Genomic DNA, 16,697 nt, shown 5'->3' on the forward strand with positions numbered 1-16,697 from the left:
CGTTTCCAGCGCTTCTTCGTCTTAACAACCTCTTCGCTGGCCATTATGGTGCAGATTATGTTTGTCAGGATATGAGCAGCCCTGGTAACACACTGATTTGAGCAAACTAAGCATCACACAGGCAGTTACTTAGCATATCATATGAGATCAATTACCAGATGCTGTCATATCATAGACATTTATTGTTTTATACTCTTGCAAAAAAAAAAAAAAAAAGTGCACTGTTTAATTACTTTAATTCATCTATTATAACTACTATAGATGAATTCAAAACCTAAAAAAAAAAGAAAAAAGAATTTCCAAATGAGGATGTTCTTGGACACAAATTATTCCCTAAATGAATGTAACTAAGTACACAAAGACACATCCAGACCTCTCAACCTCCACTGGCTTATAGTTTCTAATAGAGGAACTGTAACTACAGTAAACACACTGAGAGATGCCACAATAGCAACTGTCACACAGCAATAAAAATACTCCAATGAAACATCAGTGAAGCTTTTGACTGCCACTGTCCGCCTCTTGTGTGCAATGATGAGGATGAAAAATGAAAGGTTATTTCTGTAATACTTTACAATAAGGTTCATAAGTTAACTACCTTAGTTAACATTAACTAAGAGTGAACAATACTTCTTCAGCATTTATGAATGTTAGTTAATATTAATTTCAACATTTACTAATACGTTATTAAAATCAAAGGTTGTATTTGTTAACATAAGTCAATGCACTGTGAACTTGTCAGAATGAGAGTCGTAGATCCAAATGCAAGCAAGCAGTTTATTGAAGACAGGTTGAAACAGGGATAATACTCAAAACACCACGTGTAGCGGGCGGGCGACCAGGATACAAATTCTCAGGAGAGGATGAGTGATATGAATAAACCCAGCACGGATGCCAAACTGGAACTGGATGAGGAGAAATCCAAACGATCTCCAGAAGTCTGGAAACATAGACGAGATCGAGGAAATAACTCGGTAAGGAAACTCAGGCACCGGAACTGGGTAAGAGAGCACAAACAAGAGTGACGAACCGACACCAAGCAATAATCACTCCCGCTAGATATAGGCAGCTAACAGCAGAAGTAACTAGCTGCAGCTGCGGACTGATTAAGTGATCAGCTGGTTACTAAGCAACAAACAAGCACTACACACTCAGACCCCACACCCACAACAACCAACAGATACACAAAATGAACACACGGATCGATGAACCGTGACAGAACTAACATGAACAGCTGTATTTTTATTTACTAACATGCATTAACCTTATTGTAACCTTATTGTAAAGTGTTCCCATTATTTCTCATGAAAGGTTATTTCTCAGGTTTTTTCTCACTCTCTATTTACAGCACATTTGAGCTTTCTGTAAGAACCAATGAACTTTAATTAAACAATAAAGTATTATGCAATCATTTAGGACATTTCTCCTTATATAGAACCTTTTTAGCATAAAGGGTTCTTTAAAATCGAGTCAAGAGCCCTAGGGTTCTATATAGAACTCTGAACCTTTTTTTTTTCTTCATAATGTCATAATGTGATGAAGACCAACAAACACATCTCCAACTGAATGTTGTGGGTCCTTAGTGTCTGATGTCATACATTACATTCATAAATCAGGCTCACATCAGTGTTCCACATCACACAAGTGTCTAAGAGGTATTGCGGCGTCATGTTAATGCTTCCACTTAAAGGAGTACTTATGTGAAGTCTCAGGGGTCCAGCAAAGCACATATTCTTTATAGAGGCCACACCTTTCCTGTGTGTCACTGAGACTCTCATGTGGCACATGGTTTGAATACTTGTTAATCTGTGAATTGCTGCCAAGCCATACTCTCTCTCTCTCATGAAAAAGGCCATTAATATATCCTGTGCATTAATAAGATGTAGCGTGTGTTGGTTCGACTGAAACCCCATTTTAACCCATTCGCGAGGCATTTTAAAGTCCCCTATAGTCAATAATTTTATCCCTTAAAACTCATCTGGTCACCAAATTACATATTTAAAGTTATTTCCTTGAAAAAAAAAAATATTCATCATGCCTTAAAATATCTTGAATGTAACTCGACACCCTTGCCTCATTTAGTATACGCGGTTCTATGAATATGCAAATGAGCCCCGCCTCCACTCACTCACTCAGCTCAAAGATCCACTCGTTGGCGATCACACGTTGATCTGATTGGTTACAAGGTAGTTTGTGACGTCAGAAACACCAGCGATTTCAAACCGTGTTTTTGAGACTGTCTTTGGTTCACTGCAGTTTTAAGGAGAAAATACTCAGCAATGGTGTCGACTTATGAATTTGTACATGGTTTCACCTCATAGACATATAAACAAAATTAAAATATAAATTTTCACCTCAGGGGAACTGTTGCATTATCAATTAAGATACACTGTGACATTGACTAGTTGTATTCATTATGCATGTGGTGTACATCACATCTTAAAATACTATAAAAAATAAAAAAAATAAAAAACTGAAGGATAGTTTTCCTGAGGCCTGGAGAGGTCGAGGCCCTGAGAGAGAAACCGTCTGCAGTAAAAGGGCCTCACTTATGAAATAATGGGCAACACTCATAGTACTTAGTGTCACGTAATGAATTTCAGCCACAGTAAACCAAAGTACAAAACCACTCAAACCACAAGCAAACATTTTGTGTGACTTGATTATATTTAAAGTAAAAGTGCTTTGTTTTTCACTTAATTTACACCTAAAGAAATTATTTTACTTCTGACAAAAATAGTGTACACTCATATGAAATAAAGACTCTATATCAGATGCCTACCGTAGAAAAAGTTGTATTGTACACAAGGCTGGACAATTTTGAGATCACATGACCCGTAGATTACTATTCGCTTTATAATTTCACAGCAAATTTCTGTGAAAGAGCGTTGTTATCCTGTAACCAAAATGTTAGATTTAGCTGCATCCACCCTTATTTGTCAGTATACCAGGGTTCACCAATCTCGGTCCTGGAGGCCCGCTGTCCCTGCAGAGTTTAGCTCCAACCAGCTCCAACACACCTGTTTGAAAGTTTCTAGTATGCCTAGTGAGACCTTGATTAGCTGGTTCAGGTGTGTTTAATTGGGGTTGGAGCTAAACTCTGCAGGACAGCGGCCCTCCAGGACAGAGATTGGTGAACCCTGCAGTATATAGTTCAGGACCACTATTGCTTCAACAAGCGAAAATTACTTACTGCACATTTTAAGTGGCGTCACTTGTAATATAGCAAACATTTCATTATTAGCCAAGAGTCTAGTGGGTTGTGCTGATTTGTTCTGGCTTTTGCACGTCATTCAAAGCTGCAGCTGGCACTTGGCATCCGTCTCAAAGCCATTGGCATTCAGAGCGTCCAGAAACAGCAGCAGTGTAAAGAGCACATGCAGTGTCATATCTGAGTGATTACGTATTAGAACGGGCCCACTGTTGCCAAACCCCTCCCCCTTCCACATCCTGCACCAATCACAGCCTGACGTCTGACTGACTGATGGTCTGATGCGTCACCAGCTGGAGGATGTTATATTTCTGTCTGACACCGAATAAATCTTCTCTGGCTGTCCTTCAGAAGACCTTTAGAGACAGAGCCAGTCTGGAATACTTACAAAGCTAGGCTCTGTGTTGTGGATGGGATTTCCCTTTTCCATGGAGATGGTTATGAGGATCTCTCTCAGTATTATGAGGTTTTACTGCTGCTCTACAGCGAAATGAAGACAGACTGCAGTATATCAAAAACATTGTACATGCTATTTACTCAAACGCAAAAGTGCAAAAGATCGGCATCCCAAATTGTCCCATAGAATGCACTAAAATTATGTAAACTGAGTACATGTACAGTACATTGGGGATGGGAAGGAATTTAGTAATGCAATATGCCAGGACAGGGACATCTTACAGTGAGGAAAATAAGTATTTGAACACCCTGCTATTTTGCAAGTTCTCCCACTTGGAAATCATGGAGGGGTCTGAAATTGTCATCGTAGGTGCATGTCCACAGTGAGAGACATAATCTAAAAAAAAAAATCCAGAAATCACAATATATGATTTTTTAACTATTTATTTGTATAATACAGCTGCAAATAAGTATTTGAACACCTGTCTATCAGCTAGAATTCTGACCCTCAAAGACCTGTTAGTCTGTCTTTAAAATGTCCACCTCCACTCCATTTATTATCCTAAATTAGATGCACCTGTTTGAGGTCGTTAGCTGCATAAAGACACCTGTCCACCCCATACAATCAGTAAGAATCCAACTACTAACATGGCCAAGACCAAAGAGCTGTCCAAAGACACTAGAGACAAAATTGTACACCTCCACAAGGCTGGAAAGGGCTACGGGGAAATTGCCAAGCAGCTTGGTGAAAAAAGGTCCACTGTTGGAGCAATCATTAGAAAATGGAAGAAGCTAAACATGACTGTCAATCTCCCTCGGACTGGGGCTCCATGCAAGATCTCACCTCGTGGGGTCTCAATGATCCTAAGAAAGGTGAGAAATCAGCCCAGAACTACACGGGAGGAGCTGGTCAATGACCTGAAAAGCGCTGGGACCACCGTTTCCAAGGTTACTGTTGGTAATACACTAAGACGTCATGGTTTGAAATCATGCATGGCACGGAAGGTTCCCCTGCTTAAACCAGCACATGTCAAGGCCCGTCTTAAGTTTGCCAATGACCATGTGAAGCATGGGGGTGGTAGCATCATGCTTTGGGGGTGTTTTTCTGCACATGGGACAGGGCGACTGCACTGTATTAAGGAGAGGATGACCGGGGCCATGTATTGCGAGATTTTGGGGAACAACCTCCTTCTATAAAAAAATCGATAAAGTTTAGCGAATTGCATTCAATATAAATTTAAACTTAATATTACTTTCATCTAATTTCATCTAAGTGTTCAAAAACATTACATTCAGTTTGCACTGGAAAGAAAAAGGTTTTATTTAATAATTACATTATCTACCAATATATGCCAATTGAACGAGCAAAATACACTTACATATTCAGCACATTTTTTTTTTTACATGGCTCTCTCAAATATTTAATTCTGACTGGACACAATGTTGACACAATATTCTGCAATCAAATATCTAATAATGAGCTCTAGATTGGCTCTTTCTTTTCACATAATGAAATCAAGACAAATATACAGTACTGATTAATAACAGGATTTTTTGCAGTGTAGCAGCTCTGTTTATTTACACTGCTCTTGGACTCTCCATATATCTTTGCTCAACAGTTTGTTTAGATCCCCTCACTACTTTTAATGTTTCCCCTCACTCACAAATGTAAACCTATCTCTCTCTGGACAACCAACCTCCCTCCCTCCCTCACTTACTCTCTCGCTCGCTCACTCACTCACTCACTCACTCTCTCTCTCACTCACACACACACTTACTCACTCACTCACTCACTTTCTCACTCACTCTCTCACTCATTCACTCACTCACTCACTCACTCACTCACTCACTCACTCACTCACTCACTCACTCACTCACTCACACACACACACACACACACACACACACACACACACACACACACACACACACACACACTCACTCACTCACTCACTCACTCACACACTCACTCACACACACACACACACACACACACACACACACACACACACACACACACACACTCACTAAATCACTCACTCACTCACTCACTCACTCACTCACTCATCTCATTGCATTGCCAAAGCATTAATAACACTATACAATAAAAATAAATAAATAAATAAAATAACACTAAGAAATTAAAACTAATAATGAAGAAAAAAAATATTTATAAATATTAATTTACTCACTCACTCACTCACTCACATTTCAGGCCTGTAAGAAGTGGGCCAAGTCAACATAGATGGAGAAAAGGAAAAGCAAAAAAAAAAAAAAAAAAAGAAATCCTGTAGGAAGAGCGTAGACAAAAAGGCCTCTGAATAGGCATTGAGCTCACACAGTTAAGAGTCACCACGGGAAACAGAGGAAGCCAGGCCTGTAAAAGCACTGATGATGGTGATGATGATGATGATGACAATGGCGAGGAGGGTTTGTGTGAGCGAAGAAGGCTGAGTCAGGAGAATAATGCTGGGCCGGGAGGAGGGGTGTAGTCTGGGTTATGGATTTGTAATGGGCCTCTAGCATGTGAGTTTTAATGGTTTGGCTCAAGTCAAAGAGCGTTGAGCGAATGGGACTTTACAGCGCACGTCATTGTTTTAACAACGTTTTCTCTTATAGGACCCTCTGGCTAATGGGCAGACATGATTAGGTTTGCCATTATTGATGCTGATCGTGCAAATGTTTCTGCAGGGCATTTAAGTTTATTTGATTGTTAACTTAGATTCTGTTTGTGTTTTATTCTGGGTGAAACAGAATGTTTCTTTTTAATATTGTGCACATTTGTGACTACATATGCACTTTTTCTTTTTTATTGTGCTGATGGACTTTACTTAGGGTTGGGATTATGAACCGGTTCTTAGGAGAAAATACCAGAACTGAATGAAGTTTTGTTTTTCTGGGTTCTGGCACGTGAATTCTTCAGTTAACAGCTCACTAAAATACCTAGATATAGATACCTATAATAACTAGAATGCTGCTGTTGAATCTACAGTGTGAACGATTCAGTCAGATTAGAATGAATGATTCATTTCACCCAGACTTTCTTACAAATGACTCTTATAACCTGATTCTTTTTAGTGAATAAAAAACATACACATAAAAGCACACTGTAAAAATTTCCTCCTAATTCAACATAAAAACATGAGGTCAGTTGCTACCTTAAATGTGTCCTGTAATGCCCTTTATAAGTCTCTGATGTCCCCAGAGTGTGTATGTGAAGTTTTAGCTCAAAATACCCCAGATTGGGGTTAAAATTGTCACTTTTTGAGGGTGAGCAAAAACACACCGTTTACGTGTGTCCCTTTAAATGCAAATGAGCTGCTGCTCCCGGCACAGAGGGCGGAGCTTCAAGAGCTTGTGTGTGTTAGCAGCTCCGATTTCCTCACGCAGACATGCACTGAACATTTGAAAAACTTTTAGTCTTTTATGTTCAAACCGGAGTCAGACAGTGATGGAGAGACTCAAGAAGAAGAGACAACATGTAGAAGCAACAGGACATTTCTGAATGGTTAGTTGATGAATTTATGTAGCTGATGTGGAGTTAACTATCTTCAAGTCACTGATTAGCATATTCTGTCATGATAATCTATAAATGCGTTCCCGGGGGGCGGGGTTTATGTAAATTTTAGGGTTAGTGACATAACCAACCCGTGAAGAATCTCATTGTAGTCCCGACCAGCTGTTTGTTGTAGTCCTTAAAAATCGATTTCTTTAAAAGCAAATATCTCCCTTTGCTTTGAACTTTGAGCGTTGTAACTTTGCAGATGTTGTTTATGCTCAAACAGCAACATTACACACTAACTAAAGTTAGAAAAGTGAAATCATAATCAATCACCTCTTTAAATTTTCAAGTATAACCAAATGTTTTGAACCATTAGAGTTTTGGATCTTTCAAAGGGACATAAATCTCTCAGATTTCATTAAAATATCTTGATTTATGTTCCGAAGATGAACAAAAATGGGCTTGGGATGACATGAGGTGAGTAATTGATGACAGAATTAAATTTTTTGTGTGAACTATCCCTTTAAGACTATCATGGGCTTCCTACGCACACAGTCAGGATCACAGCCAAAGTCTGCTATTCTAGGACGTGAGGTGTAAAGACAAGCCCGCTGACCTTTCTGCCAGCTTCCTCTGCCAACCTCCACAAGCGGTCAGTCTCAGTCCGAGACACATTTTCTCTCACCGGCCCATGTGGACAGCTGACCATTACGCCCACACTGCCCATCCCCATAGTCCCCTTCCATTCCTGTGTAAATATGTCTATCAGTCGCCACCACAGATGCCAGCCGACGTCCCTCAGAAATCTCTCCACCTGTTCCCAACTGAGAGAGAAAGAGTGATGGAGGGAGGGGAGATGTAGAAGGAGTGATAAAGAGTGTAGGCTATGGAAAAAGACAGAAATACACAAACTCCCACTGACCGCACCCTGAACGTGACCCTGCGTTTAACACAAAGATGAATAAAAGTCACTCCTCCATATCCAGAACATCGAGTGTGCTTAAAGAAGAGCAACAAAAGGTTACAGAGAGGACATTTTATATACGAATATGTGTTATGGAATCTGTGCGGCCTTTCTAAATGTCTCTTACAATAAGGGTTTTTGACAAAACAACATAGTAATATCTTTGGACACAACCATAATGGTAAAACCATATTCGTTGAATGAATGATGTAAATAATAGAATATGTATTTATTTGGTTTTCATATAGTATGATCGCATATGATGTGACATTTAAACCAGTGACAGCATTATCCAGCAATGTGAAATTTTATGCTCCAATTAAAATAATTACAAATATTTTTATTTTTAAAATATTTTTTTTCTCTTTAGGACTATTGTGGAGAAGATAAGAGAAGAAGATAATTTTGTAAAGAAATTAAGCTCAAGGTGTTAGTTTAAAACGCACACACACACACACACACACACACACACACAAATCTCTTTTCTATATTGTAATATATTTAAAATTTTCATTTATTCCTGTGATCAAAGCTGAATTTTCAGCATCCTAACTCCAGTCTTCAGTGTCACATGATCCTCCATGATTTTTTTTTTTTTTTTACAGGATTATTTTGAATGGAAAGTTCAAAAGAACAGCTTTTATTTGAAGTAGAATTTATTGTTAACAGTGTAAACATTAGCATTGTCATGTTTGATCAATTTAATGCATCCCTGCTGAATAAAAGTGTTAATTTCTTTTAAAAAAACAATGTAATTTCCTCTATTATAATCCAAATGTGTTTGTATGTGTGTGTGTTTGTATGTGTGTGTGTGTGTGTGTGTGTGCGCATGTATGCAGTGTGCATTTTGTGTGACAGGAAAATACCGACACATTTTTGAGAAATATGATGATGTGTTTTACTCCGCCATGGTGACAGAAGCTCACTTTCACCTGTTTGCACAATGTATCTCCACGGATGAGCATGACAGTGAGTCGGCCAACAGTGTGACTTACTGTATCCCAGACCAGATCCAAGTGCCAGGTCTTTATCCGAGCCACATTCCAACCCTCACAGAGACCATCTATTATCATCTGACATCATCTCTGGGTTACTAGTTTACTGACCCACTAACATTCCACACTAAATGCCACATGCCTAAACACTTGACCAGTTACTTGCCACCTAGCAGATGCTTTTTCAAGCTTTCAGTGCACTAATTGTAGGGATAATCCGCCTGGAGCAACCCGAGGGCTAAGAGCCTCACCAAACTGAGGTCTCAGGCACTCTGCTATTCTTGGGAAACACCAGATCAGATGAACCATTGAGATATGCATTACATAATTGATGCAACTGAATTCAACTTTGTAAGATTATTCTTCTAAGATTCCAAAGAAGCTGCAAAAATGTGGAACAGATGTGACAATAGAGCTATAAAATGAATATACTTTAGCTCAGATAAATATACATGGGCTCATTGGAAAACGAGTATCTACCTAAATTCCCAAAAAAGTATCTACATACAATTCAATGCAGTTTCCAGCTGAAATGCGATTGTCCAACACGAGTCATGATAAAAGAGCTCAAATCCTAGACAGCAGCATAGTGTCGGCCCAGATCAGGCCGTGTGGAAGCCATGTGTGCCAGATGTGGGCCGGATCTGGGCCGACACTATGCTGCTGTCTGGGAGGCTTGTAGAAGCAAATTAAAATGGCATGGTTACTTCCGCAAATGTGTTTTCATCTCATGTTTTCTTTTGTTAACACTATCAGTAGGTTTATGGTCGGGTTTAATGTAGGTGGTTAACCTTTTTGTCATGAACCAGGGTTGATCTCTCTCTCTCTCTCTCTCTCTCTCTGTCTCTCTCTCCCTCTCACATGCACACACACACACACGCACGCACGCATACACACACACACTCGCTCAGCTGATCCTCATGTGTTATCCACCGTTATCATCTAATCAGCAAGGTTATTATAGTTGTGCATTTTTAAATTTGTTTTTATTTTAATATCATTTTCTAATTTCCTATAAATTTTTGTTTAGTTTTAGTTAGTTTCATTAATGGTGTTGTTAGTTTTAGTTTAGTTTTTATTTTGTGAACACATTTCTATTTAGTTTTTATATATTTAGTTTTAGTAATTATAGTTTAGCAGAGTTAACAGAACACTTCCAGTTAAAGACATTTAATTTCAGCAAAGTTTAATGTTTGCAGTTTACAGTTAACTCTTGTGAAAACCTCTTAATAATAAAAATAAAATAATTGTTTGAGGATGAACAAAGAACCAAACAAATGCAAATAAAAAGTAAAAATTATTCATACTCATTCATGTTAAAAATGAAATCTTGTTAAACATGGTGTAAAAGAAAAAGATATGCGTATGATTATTCTTTAAGGTTATTTCTATGATTAATCCTTTCAAACATTATTCTTGTATTGATCATTTATGCTTTTTGTCTATTGCATCGTTTAAAAAATACGTCTATTTCTGGGCTATAGACATGCTATTTGTTTTTCCCGTTTTCTGCTCAGTGTGGTATCTTGTCTGATATGTGTGGTAGGCCTATCTTGTTTAGGCTAGTTTGAAATTAGATGGTTATCTTACCTGGAATTAAGGTACCGCTGTATTTGCATAAGGTCTAGACATGATGGAAATACTTAGCCTGTTTGGCAATTTCTGCTTAGAGCTGGTTCACACAGAAAGCGTTTTTTCTTTGAAAAACGGAAAAAAAGACGCGGACAGTGGGGAAAAAGCGCAATGGAAAAACACTAGGGGTGTAACAATATATCGTGTTTCAATAAATCGCAATACAAAAATGCAACAGTATGTATCGTGGATAGTGAAAATATGTATTGTGGATAGTTCACCCAAAATAAAAATTACTGTGCGTGAACAAATTCAAGTTTTCAGAGTTTTAGTGTCAGTACTACCTTAAACTGCTATATATAATGTTGAATATAATCTATAATAATGCAATGGGGGAATATTTGTGGGTCCTGATAATGCCAGATGTCTGATGTTACCAGTAAAAGTGGCCTACAGTACATTATTTTAAATATATCTAGTCAGTGAAAGAGCGCAAGCATATTTGTCTAAAATAATTCTGTTTTCAGCTTCAGAATCATGAATATTGTTATTCTGGTGTCTCTGTTGTCCTGTGCGTTGGGTTTCCAGCACCAAGCCTATGTCCAAGCCTATTCATTTACACACACAATGTAAAACCAAATTTAGCATTTTAATCAACAGTACAAATTTTTATTAACATTTTACTATATGTCTTGGAGTATCGCAATAATATCGTATTGTGAGTTCGGTATCGTGATATGTATCGAATCGTGACGTGAGGGTATCGTTACACCCCTAGAAAATACGCGTCTCGATAAGCATCTTTTTGAGTGCCGCGTTTTTAGAGCGTTGTGTCTCATAGCCATCTATGAAAAACAATTTCGATATTTCACATAGGCTGTGTTCGAAATCGCCCCTATACCCTTAAATAGGGCACTATATGAGGGAACAGACATTTTTAGTGGTGTCCGAAACCATAGTGGACGTTATCGAGTGCACTCATTCAATCCCACAATGCACCGCAATAACAAGTGTACAACCGATGTACGCTCAACCATAGATATTATATGATGTCTATGCGCTCAACGGCTAGAGAATATCCATAATACACTGTGAGAGTTGCGAGGCGAATGAATTCCCGCGTCTCACCAGAAGATGGCGCTCACAACTGAATCATCCATCCATTACAGTTTTTCTCGATTGTTTACACACATTTTCTGAAAGCATCAGTGGCGGAACTAGAGTTTTATACATGGGGTGGCCAGGGGGTGGCCACTGCTACTTGCGGGGGTACACAGTACACACACACACACACACACACACACACACACACACACACACAGACAGACAGACAGTGGAAAAGCTTATGGAAGGAATTGGGTCACTCTGTTTGTGTCTATAAGTGTTGAACATCTTTCTAATTATAATTATTTAATTTATGATTATTTTTTTGTGTTCATTTTTTGGTGAACTATCCTTTTAATCTGGCAAAATCTTCTCAACTTAAATTCCTGAATTTGGTATGTGATTGACTGCCTGTGTCTGGTAGATGCTCTGAGCTGTTGATGGTTCTGAAGTCTGACCACACTGACTCTGACTAGCCAGTGGTGATGCAAGGGCTGGGGTCTGATCTGCCTGTTAGTCCAGTCATTTTAAGCCAAAATGGGGGTCAACCTTGAACAAATTGCAACAGAAGCAAACTCAACTGATTTTGTATCCTCAATATGTCCTGAGTAAGGAAAAACAAGTCCTGAAGAATCCCATTCTGAAAAAGACCCAAATATAGCCTATTCATACGCCTATTCATTCTTTTTCTTACGTGAATAGGGTAAAAATTGTAACCTTTAGATATCACCATGAAAATTACTGAGTTACTTGCATCAAGACAAACAAAAAATGTATTACAAGTTTTTTTTTAAATTGGTTGTTAACATGGACAAATGGTGCATAATCTAATTATGTATGTGATAATTTGCATAAATACCACAACAGGTCTAAACATTGGATATAGCCAGGAGAAAATGTCTTGTTGAATCTTGTTGACATATAACAGTAAAATACTTAATGTTAAGGTCTGAATGGAACCCATTACGGCTACCCATGAACATTAATACATAGAGGCAGGAAGAAGTACTTTAGAAACCAGCCTTTATTAATTATTAAGAGATTGGGTTTGGGGCTGGGTCTGTGGGACTGTGTCTGGGGGACGAGTCTGAGGGAAGAACAGGAGACAATGTTAAGGAAAATGCTGAAGACTAAAGGTAGCCTAGGTAAAATAAAAAGTGAATCCCCAGAAACAGTTTTCAAAACTTTCCCCTAATGGGATTCTTCTGGACTTTTTTTCCTTACTCAGGACATATTGAGGATACAAAATGATTTGAGTTTGCTTCTGTTGCAATTTGTTAAACCTTTTTTCATAAAATGACTGGACTATGTTTGTGCTTATTACTGTAAAAATATTTTTATCTTAACTCTTTCCAGTATAAAAAAAAAAATGGTGTTTTTGGTAATTTTCACAATTTCATGGCACCCCAGAATATTTTGTTGTATGAATATCTGAACATAAGAAAGAACAGACCCTGTGCTTTAAAAAAAAAAATTCTAGCTTCGTGCGTCTTTTTAGCGCAATTTTCCACCGGACAAATTGCGCTGGTTAACTCATGATTTCTGTTCTGTCTGTGCGCACCAATCTTGCACTTCTATCTACTCCTCAACCAGACCACCTAGAGACTTCGGGTTTTCGGCATTATGTTAAGGAAGGTCTAATCTCGGGAACGCACAAAAAAAATCCAGGAAAAGATTTACTATCTCTTAGTGTTGTGATCCCATGAGGTGAGAAAATTGCGCTAAAACACTCACTGAGTTTTTATTAGGCCTACTTGTTTATCAACACTTGAATGTTGGCAAGTTTCATAAAAAGCAACATGAGCAAAAAGCTGAGAAAATCGCATTTTTATCAAAGACTACATCTAGATCAGATTTAATGATGATCAAAACACAGCTCGAGTCCATCAACACCCTACACCCATAAAGCTTCACAGTCCTATAGTAATCGCATTATGATATCGCTTGTTTCTGCTCTTCTTTGCCTGCGTTTTGATCTCCTATCCTCACATTAGCTAGAACATTTGTATACTGTAACGTAGGCTACACACGGCAAGGTAGCCTACTGTATATGCGTGTATTAGGCCGAATGTATTCGGAGCAAACCCCCCTGATGCTAAACCTTAAAAACTTACTTCAAATATGATGTTTTCTTATTCGGTGAAGTTCGGTATCTTGCAACTATCTCTCGTCCTCTGCTCGTCCGTTTGAAAACTGCGCGCGCGCCGCGTTGCCGGCGAACGTAATTTTTTTTTTTTTTTTTTAATCAGCATCAGCAACTGCCAGTAGCAAATAAAATTTTGGGGTGGCACCCGGGGTGGCCAATCGCATGTCAGGGGTGTCCAGTGCCACCCCGGACCCCCCTCTGGCTCCGCCACTGCACACAAATCCAAAAAAACACACACAATGGGCAAATCAACTCAATTCTCCTGCAAAATGAAACTTTACATTCAAAACAATGTTATTTCTTCTCAAAATGGTATTTTGTTTTCAAATGACACACACAAACCATCATATGAATAGACACTTATAAGAACCAGTTGAACACTGATGTGCAGTGTAAAACACTATAATGAATGCAAAACACTTCTTCTCCATTCATCATAATGACTTAGGCCTTTTTTTTGTTCAGTGTTCTCTTACTACAGACAGTACATACATAAGTGTGCTGTAAAATATTTGAGAATATTGTTTTCATACTCAGAACACACAAATACACGGTAACAAATATATTTTATTTTTCCCACAAAAACAATATACACCGTGTACATCCCAACCAACACAAAGTAGGACATACAGTGGTCTACATACAAAACAACAGAAGAATTGACTATACAGTTACAGTAAAAAATAAAATTAAAAAAATCCAATGTTGGCATCCATTGCTCCATTGAAGAGCTCACCTGTTGCTCTTTTATGCTAAAGCTCTGATTGCTAATTGTAAAACTGTGTGACGGGTGTTTGCCCATGTGATGAGTCAGTGTGCATATCTGAATGGCAGTGTGTTCCTTGTGAAAACAAGAGATTTTCTGCATGAAAATAGTGCCAAAAGCAGAGAATTGTGTGTAGTGTTTTGAAAAAGGTGTGTTTTAGAACTGCAATCTGAGTGTAAAGCAGGAATTGTGCTTGTAGTTTAGCAGGATTGGTTCAGGGGGTTGGTGAATGAGTTACATGTTGTGGTCATTGTGTCTCAAGTACCAGAAAATGTGTGTAAACAATCGAGAAAAACTGTAATTCTCCAAACCACTGGTCCAATATGGCTACAGCATAATAACATACAGGTATAAAATCCTTTTTGATTGATTATTAAATAGTTTAATTAAGTTTATGCTAGTTTCCATGACAGAGTTCAGATAAATCTTTTCATTATAGCTGCTAAGCTTCAATGATTATTAAACGACAGCCACAAACTATGCAAAAGCGTCAGTTCTTCCGACGCACTCAGTGTCCGAATTCACTCACTCGTTTTCATTCGCTCCTTCAACTCAACTATATTAGTGCAGTAATGTAGGGAATAGTGAATGAGGGTACAGGGTGGCGATTTCGATCACAGCCAGACTCGTGTGTGTGGTATTGTTTAACACAGGGTGGAGTCTTAGAGGAGCAGTCTGGTGACCTTTGGGGTCATGGTGTCAGGTCTGTTTAGTCTGCCCTTTCTGATCATTCCTCAAGAGATAGACACAGAGCTCGCACCTGACAAAAGCATAGAGAGAGGGTGGACAAAGCATGATGGAAGAGTGGGAGCGTCTGAACGCCACTTGTCAGACTATGAGTAAAGCATTGTCACACATAAGGTGGAGATGGAGGGGATTTTTTGTGTTTGTGTGTGTTGACAATTCAAGGTCACATGAAACCAAATATAGCCAACAACGCCTTCTCTCACACCAGCCGTATCTGTGTGGGAAAATCTCCAGAGCGTGTACACAAAACTATTTTTATTGATCGATTCTCTCTTTAATTTCTCTCTGAAAATAAGCCAAACCACTAACAAGGTTGTGTAAACTCCCACGCACCAAAAAACCCAACCCTCATTTCTTCCTTTCTTTATTAGCTTTCTAACAGATTTAACCTTTGCTCATTGTAACGTGCATGTCAGATAAAAACAAGGAAATAATGTAGTGTTGAAGGGACTGCATTCTCATTGGTCACTCATATATATTTTGCATTTCATCAGAAAATGTCTGCAACAGTTCAATTCCAGATAAATATGAGGTTTTTGAATTATTCTTTTTTTTTTTTAATACTTGACCATGCAAAACGAATGCCTAATGCAAGGGTGTTTTGGGTGGTGCTAGGCAGTTATAATGGGACATTTCTCTTCAACAAGCCGCATGGTTTGAAATATAATTAATAGCAAAATAGTAAATGTGAGCAATAGTAATAGTGAAGCTTGCATTAGACAGCACTCAGTACATGTGCTCAGTTTGGTCTTGTCCATGTTGTCATCTGCTTTTCAAAGACATTCAGGAATCGCCACCACAAGTAAAACAAATGAAGATGTATTTCCCTTCTCTCTGACGCCCATTCATCCATCCATCAACCTCTGCACAGCCATTTCGCCTTCTCTATTGTTCTCTATTAGCTTTGTAAGAAAGATAAAGTGGGAAATCAATGCAAACCCCATTACCATAACATGCTTATGTCCATTATAGTCAGTGTGAAGAATCTTATCGTGTGCTCCACAAAATAACATTAAAACGTTGACTTATTACCTGCACCACAGATACATGTCAGTATATTGACATTTGCAGGGGATTTCTTGTCATTTGGATATTAATATGGAGTTCGATGTTTCGATGGACATTTTTCAAGTATGTCAGGGCTCTGTTCTAAAATATAGAGATTCATGATCCAATTCGTCAAGTACGAGTGTGTAGGAGAGAGTGTATTGTGTATTTATGAATCTTGGTCTGTTTTTTTGTGTGTTTTTTTCAGAGCAGGAGGTGTGATTGATGTGTTTGGGATAATATATTA

This window comes from Abramis brama, assembly GCF_963993115.1.
Source record: "Abramis brama genome assembly, chromosome: 3".
Classification (NCBI taxonomy): domain Eukaryota; kingdom Metazoa; phylum Chordata; class Actinopteri; order Cypriniformes; family Leuciscidae; genus Abramis; species Abramis brama.